This window comes from Cryptomeria japonica, chromosome 11, assembly GCF_030272615.1.
Source record: "Cryptomeria japonica chromosome 11, Sugi_1.0, whole genome shotgun sequence".
Taxonomy (NCBI): domain Eukaryota; kingdom Viridiplantae; phylum Streptophyta; class Pinopsida; order Cupressales; family Cupressaceae; genus Cryptomeria; species Cryptomeria japonica.
Window position 1 is genome coordinate 134,714,452 of NC_081415.1, and position 14,566 is coordinate 134,729,017.

The window sequence follows — 14,566 nt, forward strand, 5'->3', positions numbered from 1 at the left end:
ATATTATATTCTTACCTACCCTATGTTTCTATTGGCTGAGATTTGGGGGTAAGTAAATAATATTATTTTATATTCTTACCTTGAATTTGGAATGGGGACTGGTAAGGAATATAGTGTAATGTCCCTACTAGTTAGAGATTACTGTCTTGCAAAACAGATTGTTAGAATACAACATAAAAATATATATATAAACCATTTTTAATTTGCAATCTATTTTTAATACTTAATTAACATAATCATAATTTTTATCTAATAAAAAGGATATGAATGCCATACGAGAGTATGTCCTTAGGCGGTCGTGAAGCTCGCCTTCTTGGAACACCTTGGTCCCAAGCCCTCCAGGAAATTGAAGATGAGTTCGAATCTTGTCTTTACACCCAAGCCATCCAAGGAAGACCCTTTTCTATTCCTTGCCTTGAGTGATGCCTCCATCATCCAAGTCCTCAGAGGGGACTAGCCAGATCTGTCTCTTCTTGGTTGAACTTAATCAACCAAGCCATACATATGCATATCAATGTTCAGTATATACTGCCCTAGGGATTATCATAATCCCTCCCTTAGGCTAAGAGATTTTCCTCCCTATAGCCTCCCTCATGTAATTACATTTATAATACATTCCTTTGCATTTTATTACTATTTTCCATTCCATAATCCACATTTACATATTCCTGATTTAACATGTATTCCCTAACATATATTCATAAAAATGTTCATTATCTAATATTCACATTTATTTCTTAACATATATTCCTACTATTCATTGATACGTATTTATTACTTATGTTTATACTTTTATTAACATCTAAGAAAAATCATTCATTACATATGTATTAATTTGTTCATTACTATATTCACTAACATGTGTAATAAACCGTTCATTACTATATTCACTAACATATGTAATAAACCGTAAATTACTATATTCACTAACCTATGTACTAAACTATTTATTTTATATTCATCCACATATGGAATAATCGGGTTCATCATTCATATTCATTAATATATATAATACCAAACTTTTCATTACTACATCTACTAACATATGTATTAAACTTGTTCATCGCTATGTTCACTAACATATGTATTAAGTATTTAATTTATATTCATTTACCTATGTAATAACATGTCTACCCTTCATATTTATTAACATATAAAATAATATATTCCCTCCTTACTTACCTGCTGTCGTAGCCTCCAGAACTGTTCTCCCACCACGTAGTTGTCCTTCCTCCTTTCCCCCCCTTACCGTTGGCTGCTTGTTTCATAAGTAAATCTAATATAACCTTCCCTTTTTTTTCCCCAGCCTCTAATTATTCTTCTCCATTTTATATCCTTCATATAACCTTTCATAGAAAGGTTGTGACTTTTCAATGTAACGTGCCTTTTCCTTATTACCTTTTAATTAATCTTTGTTATATAAAGTGATTACTTTGGTGCTCCGTTATTCTTTTAGATGGAGACGTATGATCTCTTTGTTTCACAATTATGATCGCTAACCTTAATCGTTGACTCTATGCCTTTTCACAATTGGTGTATTGATTATTATTATTTCATTAATAAATATTAATCAATAGTTTCAGATATTAATAAATAAATATTTAATTAATTGATAATAATATTAAATAATTATTGATAAATTAATTAATAATAATTGTTACATTTATTTCATATTCGAATTAAGTATATTAAATTAATAACAAACATTTATTAATTAATAATTTAATTGCTACATTTAAGTTATATTCATTGATAAGCAAAAACATATATGAATCAAATAATATTATCTATTATATTTATTAACACTACCATTGCCTAGACACTAATTATAAGTCTATCTAATGGCTGTAAAGGCACCACTATATATGATATTATATATGACTGTCATACGTATTGCTAATATATAATATCCTCTTTAATTGTATTATTTATATCCTCTTTGTATTTTAATTGTATTATTATTTATTATTAAATATATAAATTATGTTGATAATATATAATATTTAAATCATAAATAATATTTAATTAATGAAATTTAAATAATCATTCATTGGTAATTATTATATTAATTAATAATAATAATTTCTTCATTTAGGGTCTCTCCCTTTCTCTCCGTATATATATAACAATCCAGGAGGGGACATGACATATATTATTTTACATTATTTTGATTCGCCAATTTTGTTGTATAGTTTTCGAATGGATTATTATTTATTTTCCTCTCTGCGTGATTGTCGGGCTTGGCTTTTTGAGAAATTGTCTTCACTTTTGGAACTCTGGATTATTTTGGGAGCTTGGATTGTTGGAGCTTGTTGGATTTTGGATTTGGGCTTGCACTTAATCAACTTTCTTTTGTCAAAACTTCTATTGTTTCAGGTTGGTTGATTTTACCTCTCTATGTATTTTAGTTTTGGGAAAAATGTATGTTTTATTTATTTGATTGATGGCTACCGTAAAATGACATTGTATTTCCTTTGTGGTTTTCTGAGATTGTGGTAGCTTACTATGAATTCTAATTTGGTTTGGTTAACATTGGTTTGGTCTTGGCTCTCTATTTGTGCATGTATACTAGCTCATAGAGAGGCTGGTTTTTTGAGAGTTTAGTGAATTCTTACCCGATACTGTTCTGAGTATTGATTCTCTGTGCGTTGTCAAGAATAGTATATGTATTCTAGGATTAGTTCTTTTATGCTTGATATCTTATAAAGGTTTTGATCTTACTTTTGCCTTGCATTTCCAATTTTATTTGTCTAGGTATGTTTCGAAGTCATAATGTATTTCCTAAGTCATGCCGAACTTAATGATTTTGTTGTTGATCAGGTTGAAAGCACCAAAATCTTGAGAGGGGGGGGGGGGGGGGTTGAATCAGTATTCCCATAGATTCAAAAACAATAAACTTTATACCAATTATAACTGTTATCAAACACACTTGACTAATATAGAGCAGTTAATGCAAAATAGACATGAAGAACACAACCACAAGATAAACACTAGATTTTATATGTGGAAAACCCAAATGGGAAAAACCACGGAGAGTGTTAACTCTTAGGAGAATATAACTAGTTATAGTTTGAGTTTACAAAGGGTGGTGGATCACTGCAGATATACAAAAGATGGCTAACTATCAGAATTCTCACTGGAACTGGACTAGGTTGAGCTAAAAAGGTTTGCATCTCCAAATGCATGGGATCAGTTCCAAGTTTAAGCTCAAATTACAAATATCAAACTCTACAGTAGATCTAGTTAGAGATCTCTGTACAATTGTCTTGCAATAGGTTTGGTAAAGGATTAATATACTACTACAACACTGATTGCCTTTTTTGTTTGCAACTCACACTTCACACACTGCCAACTATCTTTGGCACATCACTCACCTTCACATTCACACTCACTTGTTTGCTCTCACATACCACTACATATTTATATATATCAGAGCGTATAGATACAAAATAGTGAGTTGGCCAAGCCCAACATGTTACCAATATACTCATGTCGACCTCCACAAGATTTCTACACGCTTCCTTTTCATAATTCGATTATCAATGCATATACCGTGATTACCGAACAGGGGTAGGGTCATCTAGACCCAAGAATACCAACCCATTATCTCAAGATCAATCCTAATATCTCCAAAAAGGTAGAATCCACATGAACCAAGGAAACCGCAACACAAAACTCAAAGATATACTTTTGATAATTACTAAAGTTGCTAACACTGGGACAGGTAACTAATACCAAGATCAATAAAGAATCATAACACCAAGATACCAGAATCAATGAGAACTCAATGAATCCACAAAAATCATCTATAGTTGTCCATGCTGCATAATAACTTTTGACCGAAACTGCAACATTTGAATTGCACATACATACCGTATGCTAGATTAGTAGGTCAATCAATCAATTAGAAAAACAAGAAACTAAAATACCAATGAAACATTTATATATAAAGACTAACTTGTTAAACTAGTTAAATAAGCTAATCCTTCAAAATAGTCTCATTGTTCTCTATCTTGTAGGATTCCTCAAGTCATGGTTGCTCTTAGATCATTGAGAAATTAACCTTTGGAATGCCAATTCCAAGAATGAGTGATATGTGATAAAACTGATCTATATGCAAAGCAATCAAGATCTATATGATAATAACAAAGCTTGCTAAGATGAAGATTTATGCTATGATAATGAAGCTAAACATGATAGGCTAACATGGTATAGTAACATGATATATGTCGAACTAATCATTAAAATGCTCCTAAATGTTAAAGATTTTGATTAAAACAAAGAGAGGCAAAGGTAAGATTTGATGGCTTTGATAGACTATAATCTGGATGCATAAAACTTGTGATCCTGATATTGAGGGAATGAGGCCTATTTATAGAAGAAATGGGAAATTGGATGCTCAAGATTGAATAATCTTAACAAGGGTTAGGATTTCTTGGGAATTTGGTGATTCTCAATCCATGTTTACAATTTTCACCAATGAAATGGTGACAATTTTCAACATGAGAAGGCTTGAGAGGAAACAGAAGAGGCATTAAATGTCTAAGAAGACATGGTGGTTACCCTAGGAGGTTTGGTTGGGGTTAAGTTAGTGGATAAATATTTTATCCAAATGATAAACTCTTGCGCAAGGGTTAAAGGGATAACATGGTCAAAGCAATGAATGCTTGAAGAGACCCATGATTTAAAATGATGGTTAAGTTAGATAGTCTCTAACCAAGTGTCAAGATTGAGTTAACCATTAATGGTTATGTAAGAGCCTTACATGCTTTGGAAGACTTTAGAGGTTAACTTGTTGAAGATATAAAGCCATTAATGCTTTATGAAAACTTTGCATATTTTTGAGAAGTGACTCCTTCTTAAGGAATGTGCAAATGTTTAGGGGGGTTTAGGCTAATTAGAAGGGATTAGAAGTGTTGACAAGTGTTTTGACACACTCACCAACAGTCAGGTAGAATATGAAATGTATACCACCTCTCCTGAAAAGAAATCAATCTTGAAAGACTAATTACTCCAAGGTCTCTATAGCCAGGTCGTAACGATGTTGGGTCACTCAGCGTCTGCTAATATTGTACTTGTCAGGGGGCCTGCCGGTTGAAATAAAACAAACATAATCCTTTTTGTATTTTTTGATTTTTACTTGATAAAGAGACTTCAAAAGATCGGTCAAGGTAATAAGAGATAATAACTGAACCAATACTTGAACAACTTAATGAACTACAAAGTGATTGTACCACAACAAGGTATTATCAATAACATCCAATCAACATTTAAAAGGGACATTCCAACATATATGTGAATTCATACAACCCACACATAGACGGAAATGGCAATCACAAGATCATATAATCACTCTACCATTTTATCCTCATACACCATTAACATGCACACTATGATTTATAAAACAATAAAGCTTGAAAGGACAAGTTGTTGATTCAAATGGAAGAAGATACCAGACTATGAAGAACAGAAACCAAGAGAACACGTATTGTAGTTCAGGCAATCCACAAGCTGCTTTTGTATTAATTTTTATAGAATGAATAACATAATTCTTCAAGAGTTCATGGGATAGAAATTGCATAAAACTAAATTATCTAGCTAAAGGGCCTTGAATCATCAATTTGTGGACCCTCAAAATGGCCCAAATTCTACAATTCATAGAGTTTCACCCTACATTCTAGGGAGGCATCATGCCTATTACCTAGGATTACAAAAAGGGAGGAGTCACAATCAACATGCCAGTAGTTTCCTGTGAACTCCAGTTGATTGTTACTGAACTAGTGCTTAGTGTTTACTTCTTTGATGGTACTCCAAAGGTAGGAACTTCGAATCATGAAAAAATAATGCTAAAAAAAAAAGAAAGTATAAAATGCAACATTAGTTGAAGGCTCAATTGTGGTGGTGGTGATGGTGCTCCAACATGCATTTGCTTTTTACAACTACATGTTTTGCTTTTTATTTTTTTTGTAGTTTTGGTAGTTGGTGAGGAAGCATTCCATGGAAGTAGCTGGTGGGTCAGTGATGTATTGGATTCTAAATTTGGATACTCTAAGTATCTCATTTATATTTTCTAACCTATTGACCATATCATCCATTGTTATTTCCACACCCTGACATTGAAATTCCACATACATATATCTATTCATTGTTTCTACGATGAATTCTACAGTGGCTGTGAAATGGTCTGTAGTAAAAGCATCCCATCTACTAAGTATGGTCTCTTGATGTAGTACTCCTCCTTGCTTAAGATTATAACCATAATTTCCCAACAATTTAACCAATAGCTACTCATATTGTTCAAGTGTTTTTAGAAATGGAGGGTGTTCTTTACGAATCTTGGTGCGATTGCTCCATGATCTCCATTTTTTAAATCCATAATATCTATATATGACTGCAAGTTACAGACACTCTCCCCTCCTAGCAAGTCTTCTTTTGCAATGGTCTCTTCTCCCAATCTTTGAATCTTCTTAAGTATCTCATGTAGTTGTGAGAGATGAAGGATATGTTGTTCCCACTGCTTGGAACAGGAAACAAGAGCTCTCTCATTGTCATGAGCCTCTACAAACACCTTCAATGTGTCCTACAAGAACATTTTAACTTTATCCAATTGATCTTGAGCCTAGGTCTTAACTCTTGTTGCTACTTTCCTCCTCTTGTACAATTCTTTTATATCACTTTGAGGGAGATATGAGGTAGATGGAAAGGTGTCATCCACTCTAGAGTTGAGTGGATTATCTATCTCCATGATCAATTGCTAATATTGCCTTAACTGTGCCTTGGCTTTTGATTTAGTTTTATAATCTTTTTTGATTCTTGTCTAAACAGTAGAAGTCATGGCAACTAGAGTAGAAATCTCCCCCCACTTGGTCTATTTATGTAGATTTACCTCCAACATTTGGTATTGGGGTGGCTTGAGATGATCCTTCATGATCATGAACTGGTGCTGCTATACTAACAATTACATCTCCTGAATCGGTCCTTGAAAGATGGTGAATTGTTTTCGCTCTCTTGGCTCTTCTTGGGGACACAGTAATTGCATCTTGTAAAGTGATACTTGGGAGGATGAACTTTTCCTTTTTCTTAAAGGTAAAATTCAACCATTGAGGCACTGTGTCGTCTTGTTCTTCTTCTTGCACCATTACTTTGATAGTGATCCTATGAGCATCTATATTTTGTTCCTATTCTTCCTCTTGCCTCTCTTCATCTTGTTATTCTTGCTAACGTGGAGGAGTTGGTGGCTTTTTTTGAAGTTGAGCAACTTGTTGAGAAAGATTAGCTTGAAGCACCTGATCAAGATCGGGTTGTTCTTGCTTTGCCAGCTCCTCCAACTTCTCAGAAACTTCCTCTTCAAATATCCTTCATGTTTCTTCTGTCTATCTTTGCTCATCCCCTCCTAATTGTTGAAGTAATATTTCTTGGTCCTAAGGAGTAAGGACCATTCTTTCATCATGTTCCTATTCCTCATCATGTCTTTCTTCTTCCATAACCTATACATGTATTTCCATAGGCTACACCTGTATTGCTGGTTCTTTTGTAGCCTCAAGTTGCTTCTCATGCTGAGTTGTAACAGGTTCCTTTTGTTTCTTTTCAACTTTCCTTTTCTTCACCACTAGTGCAATAGCTTCATCATCTTGGTTGGAATCTATCTCGTCACTGTGGATAATGACCTGTGCTTGGGTTGGTGTTGTTGCTAGTGTAGATGTTGGTGTGGGAGGAATTTGTGTTTCAGTAGTTTTAGTTTGAGAGGTTCCCTCTCCTGGTACAATTCCTATGGTAGGAAAAATGGGAGTAATGGAAGCTTGGTTAATAGCTTTCAATCCTGTGGTAATCCCTTGTTCAACGATAGTTTTCAAGAATTGAGATTCTTTCATTTTGGCATCTAACTACCTTTTCAACTCCCAATTATCAATTGGTACTACTGCCTCCTTAGGATCGACATAGGTGTTCTTTCTCGAGTCAGACCTTGTCCTCCTCATATATTCTTTATGTACTTTGGTTTGAGGATTATTAGTAGCCTTACCCTTCTTCTCTCGAGTGGCACTTGGTCGGATCCTTAAGTTTAGCCATTGCATTATTCTCTCCACAACCTTTGTAGTAACAATATCAATATCCAGTTCTTCTTGGTTTGACCATCTAATAGGAGTAAGGGGTCTTTTATCAATTCCCTTTTCTTTGAATATGAGATCAATCAAATCACTATCATCCCTTAACTCCTTTGGAATATTTGTTTCAATTTTAAAATCTCTAATTTGTGTAATAGTTAACCTTTAATACCCTTTCTCCCTGGCTTCAAAACTATCTTGTAAGTTAGTCCATAATCTTCTAAGGTTGGCTTATGACCCTTGTAAGAGATTGGAATCATTTGTTTTAGTTTCCCATATGGGTCATATCTTTCTCTTGAATAATTAAATTATTTTAGGCTCAAATCCTAGAGTTCTTGCTCTGCCATCTTGGTTGTTTGAATAGTAGGACATGTATAATGCTCTAGAGAGACATGCGAAGTAATTTTTGTCTTGTGCTTTAATGTTAACAATGCCTGTCGACCAACCAATTGCCTAACATACTCTAGAATAATTATTCTGTTGCTACAAAATCTTGGCAAAAGGAGTGGATTGCTTGTGAACCTGCTAACCCGAAGGTATGCAGATTATTGATTTTGTAAGAACCAACACCCCCATTCTTTAACCATTTTCATTGCTTTTGGGGTCAATCTGTATCCTACATCACCTGTTAGCTTTATTATAACAACATATATAAAAGCATCATTCAATCTTTTAAAATTGAGCTTTTCTTTAGATATAGACAATTGAGTGTAAAATTCCCAAACTCTTTTCTATTCAGGCTCTTCTCCAAGTTTTCCTTCGGTCTTCAATCCTGGAAATTTACTAGCACAAGCTACCACCCATATGACGTAAGAAGTCATGAAGAACTTCTTTATTTGGAGGACTGTGGTCAATTGATTATGAATATTGTCTAAAATAATATGTATCCAATCAAAGTATTTTTTGCCAATCAAAATTATGGTCATGTAATGAAACATCCATGTGTGAAAAATGGCTATAGTTCATCTTTCCAAAGGCTCTTCTCAACATGATAATAAGGTCTCTCTGAGGCTCCATGAAATTTGTCCTTAGAATATTTGTAGCCTTCAAACCTGTCTTCCTTTGCTCCTCTAGCCATGCCTCATTAATAAGTTTTTTGTAGTTAGAAGCATTCTTAATAAATATGGAGGTACACTGCTCTTCAATTGTTATTATAACCTCCTCTCTCACCGGTATCCCAAAGGTCATTCCTATCATGTATGGCAAGAGATCCACAATCACATTACTATTTAAATCAACTCATTTCCTGGTATCCGACTGTTAGTGTTGGGAAATTGTCATTACAAGCTCAAGTGATTGCATAGCTTGAGGTAATATAGTCACCTCTACCAACCCTAATCTCTTGATCCTTTTATATGGCGCTTCAAGGGCATGAGGCACAAGTGCCAGTTGGGTTTTAATATCTTCAATCTCTATATGTCCGATATTAGTATCGGTTACCCACTGAAATTCATTTTCAAGCTTCAAGGTGAGAGTCTACCCTTGATACTGATATTTCATTATTACAGGTTTCTTATCAAGCTTTTCTTCCTCTTTAGTCCTTTTCTTTCTAGGGCATGGGTCCATTAATCTACTTTATCCTGCGAGGAAAGATCAATAATTAACTATTACATCATATTATTAAACCATTGCATACTCTAGAACTCCAGAGTTCCGGGGTTCCAAGGCATGAAAACCCTTCAAAACAACCAATTTCGGGATTCCAGGGTTCCAGGATTCTGAGGTGAGAAAAAAATTCCAAGGATCAATTTTGAAACTTGAGGGTTTCGGGGTCCCGAGATGGGTAAAACAATTTTAAAAAATAGATTCTAGGATTCTGGAATTCCTAAATGGGCAAATCTCTCAAACAAGGGACTTCAGAACTTCGAGGTTCCAGGATCCTAAGGTGGGTAAGATAGCGATCTTTACAAGACACAAGGATTCGGGATTCTGGAGTTTCAAAATCTTGAGAGGGGTAAAACTCCTATCAAACGAGCACTTCAGAACTCTGGGGTTCCGGGGTTCCAAGTTGCTAAATTGCGTAAAACTTAGGCCTTTCAAGATTTTGGGGTTCCGAAGTTCTGAAGTGCCGAAACTAGGGCTTCATGAGGTAAGAAAATAAAATGGCCAATTTATTGAAAGCATGGAGATTCTTATCTAACCTAGCTAAAAGAACATAAAAAATGAGAATGAAAAACAAAACAAACCAACCAACCTAACGAGGTGGCGAACAGGGAAACACGAAAAATGTGAGGAAGCAAATTGTCTGGAGGGAGAGATCGAGTTTCACAGAGAAGGAATGCACAAATGACTAAAAAAATTAACCTTCTGCCTATTTATACCCTTCCCTTGAATGACCGTACAACCTTACTAAACACGACCTCGGGTTTCCGGGATCCTGAGACAAAACAAAGAGAAGCTCAGAATTCTGGGGTTCTGAGGCTTGGATACACATGCAAAACAACACCTCAGAACTCTAGGGTTTTGGAGTTCTAAAGTGAAACACAAAGAGAGATTGAGATTTCAGAATCTCAAAATTCTGAAATTCAAACCAAAACACAAAAAAACACGAAGAACTTGGGATCTAAGATTCTGAAATTCCGAGGCTTCCACAGTTAAGAAGACAAGACTTCAAAACTTCTGGGTTCTGGGGTTTCAAGGTCATGAGCCCCAAAACACAAACAAGATTTCAGAACTTCGGGGTTTCGAATTTCTGAGGTCTTGGAAAAAAAAGAAACAAAGGCACAAAGAACACTTCAAAACTCTGGGGTTCCGAGATTCTGAAGCAGAGACAAAAACAAACAAAATGGCACCTTGGAACTCCGAGGTTTTGGGGTTCTGAAGTTTCCAAAGCAAAAACACAAGAGAAGACAAAAATAAGGAAACAAAAGATAGGAAAAGGGGGACTCGCATTTTTATGCCAAAGAAAATGATGGGGGTAGATATGCAAGGCATAACAAGAAGAATCTAGAAGAAGGGTTAGTGGGAAAGTGGGTTTTGTAGGAGAATGCAAGTGGGAGGGATTTTAGGATTTCTAATTAAAATAAAATTCATTTATTGGTGCAACTTGCAATTAGATAGGTATTTAAATAAATATTGATCTATTTAAATATGTGGAGGGTATTTAATTAAATGTGAAAGGGGGATTTAATTAAATAAATATGATTTATTTAATTAATAAAAGAATTTGGCTAGGTGAATTAAATCAAATAAATTTAATAATTTATTTAATCAACAGTAGAAGGGTGAAGGGTGAATTAATTAAATATTGAATTTAATTAATAGTTAGATGGATTACATAAATATAAATCTATTTAGTCAAGTGGACAGAAATAGGTGTCCACACATACTGCATACATTATTATAACATCCATAATATTTATAATATTCAGACTAATATCCAAGCCTCAAAACATAGTCCAGTCCAAAACCGGATGACTGGTTTGACATCAATGATAATATTATTCACACAAGTCTAACAATCTCCCCCTTTGTTATTGATGGAAAAACATATTCAAAACATAATTGCACAATTCCTCCTTACTCATGGAATTCCTCAAAATTGCATTCCTTGTATTCCTTTCTCCTCCTTTTGACATCAAGGACAAAGGATGCCTTTGATGAAAAAGAAAAGAACAAATATATACAAAATTGTCAAAAAAAGTCAACCTTACACAAAAACTTTCAGCTGCTCTTCTTTAAAAATATAAGCTTGTACTTTTCCTTTAGATTGGGAAGAACTTCCCAATAATGTATAGCTAGTTTAATACTCATTGAAAGACTTCTACACTTAACTAGTAGATCAATTAAATATGATAATTTATCTAGAGCAATTGGATTCTGCTCATACTCAGTTGCATTCTCAAGCAATGATGAAAAGTGCTCTTGCTTAGCTTCAACAATTTCCTTAACCTTCCAAAACATACTCACAAAGTCTTATTTCTGCCTTTGCAATAGAAGGAGCTTAGCTTAAAAATAATTAACTCTTTTCCTCTGTTCACCATCCTTATCATTCAAAAAATCAAAAGACTTTCCTAGACTTGTCAGTTCATCTTCAATAGCATCAATCTTACCTTTGTGCTTCATTGTAGCTGTCGACCAAGAGATGCAATATCTGTAGATTCTACTAGCACTGTAGATACAATCTCTCAATTTCTCTATACATGATGACAAGTTCATTTGTGCATCAATGCATTCATACAACATACTCTACATATCTAGGCCTTTTTCCTACACAAACATTCTTTCTTTCAAGACCTCATTCAAAGACTCCAGAAGCAGATTACTGATATCTTCTAGACTTATGTTGTTTCGAATCAAGTTCTTTATCATAGTGCTCTCAATTCTATCTTACTCAACTAAGGTTATCCATTTCACACCAATCTTCTGAATTCCATCTACACTGTCAACTAGTTTTAGCAAATCAAACTCATCATTTGAGTCTCCAACTTCCTGTCACCAGCTTCTAAAACTCCTTTAGCTGCAGGGGATTCCAGATCTTTAATTACCATGACATTTTCCATATTTCTTCTCTTTGGCTTTGAACACCAACAAGAACTGATTGTCTCCTTTTCTTCTTTCTGGAGGACGAATCTCATGAAATGGAAGAAAAAGACACAAAAACTAGGCCAACTCTACACATATCCACAAATGATTTGAAATAACCATTGAAAACTTCTTCTTTGTTAGCCAAACTGTTCAAATATCTAAATAATTGTCTTGCAATAGGAACACCAAACTCCCAAATGACATTATATTTCATTGGAAGGGAATCTGAACAATACATAATCAAACTCACAAGCAATGACCCAAACCAGAAAGCATAATTCTTCTCTTTTGTCATCTTAATGTTTTCAAACAATAATTCTTTCAACAATTAGCACAAGTTGAATGATTTGTTCTCCATTACAAGCACATGTGCCATATATACCACAATAGCCAAGGTGGCTCCTTCCCTATTTCAGAAATATATTTTATAAGAGATGTCATAAGAAACATACCTCACCACATGGTTGATGATTGTGTTAATAATTAGAGCTTGCTGATCACCCTTTACGTTGGTTAGGGATTCCACTTCTCTGTTCAAGATTGAATTCTTTGCCAGAAATTTTCCACCATCACACAAGCCAGTGACCCTAGAAATGATTTCCTTTGTGATTGGATAGGGTTTGTCCAATATGATGCAAATATCTCGCACGTGGCTAAGAATTACCCTGACAACCTTTGCATTATCGAACCAAGGAAATTCAGTCCATAGATTAAGATCTTTGCCTTACAACTCTTTGACCCTCTAAAATTCATCATTCTTCAAACCTACTTCAACAACTCTGATCTTCTCTAGGCTAAACTCGTCCAGGAGCATCTCGTCCACATATTAAAATTCCTCCCTGCTAGATTCTCCAATGATCAATTTTCCTTCCATGATTTTTGTTGTTGCTCACTCTTCTACTAATCTATTATTCACAATATTCTCAAGCAAATAACTGATGTGTAAGAAATGAACTCAAAAATTGATACTTCATTAGGGTTTTGCAGCCAACTATCTTTTCGATGATGTCATCAAGATTCCTCTGATTATTGAATACCACTCAAGCACTATCATGCCAAATTAGTGACATGATCCATTCAAATGGGGAGGATACAGGATTTTTATTTCAGATCAAAAACTCCCTTAACCTAAATCTCTAAGCTTAATTACCAAAGGAAGGGGTGCCTACACCAAATTCCAGTACTTCGGGCTCACTTCCTTTGTTCTCACTCTTCTTTCTCCATACTAAATTTTCCTTCTTTGATTCATCATTCTTCATCACATTCTTCTCAATAGGATTTTCCTTATTTTCATTCCTGCATTGATTAGCATAATCTCTGATCTACTTGCATTTGAAAAAACCAACAATCTTCCTCTTAGATCTTATCAGGTGTGGTTTGTATCTGCATTGACTTGCCTTATGTCCATAGTTATTGCAAATGCAACAATATACACAAAATTTGTAACTCTTCTTGTTTGCAACACCCAGATTATAATTATGATTCATAACATGATTCCTACAAAGGCTTGCTTTATGTCCAAACATCTTGCAACCATAACACTAAATGATTCTATAGTTTACTGCCCTTTGTCCAGATTTATTGCATTTAAAATAATAGCCATTAAAAGATGGGTACCTTTTTGCATTAGGCTGTCGAACCGATGATCTTCTTGCATTTGATTTTTGATTTCAGGATTTCTTCTCATCTTTTGGCTTATTCTCTACTTCAGCTTTGACTTCTTTATCATTCTGGTTAGGGAACATACTGGTTTAGATACCAAGTCTAGTTTTATCTAAATTACCTTGCTCCATACTGATCAGATCTTTCAAAAGCTTATCGTTGTCAAGGATCTTATTCTTTACCTTCAGGTTCTTCACCTCTTGTTCAAGCTTTTCACTTTCTTCAGACTTCAGTTTTAATGTCTCTTTCAAGAGTTGCTTCGTCTTGTCCTTTTT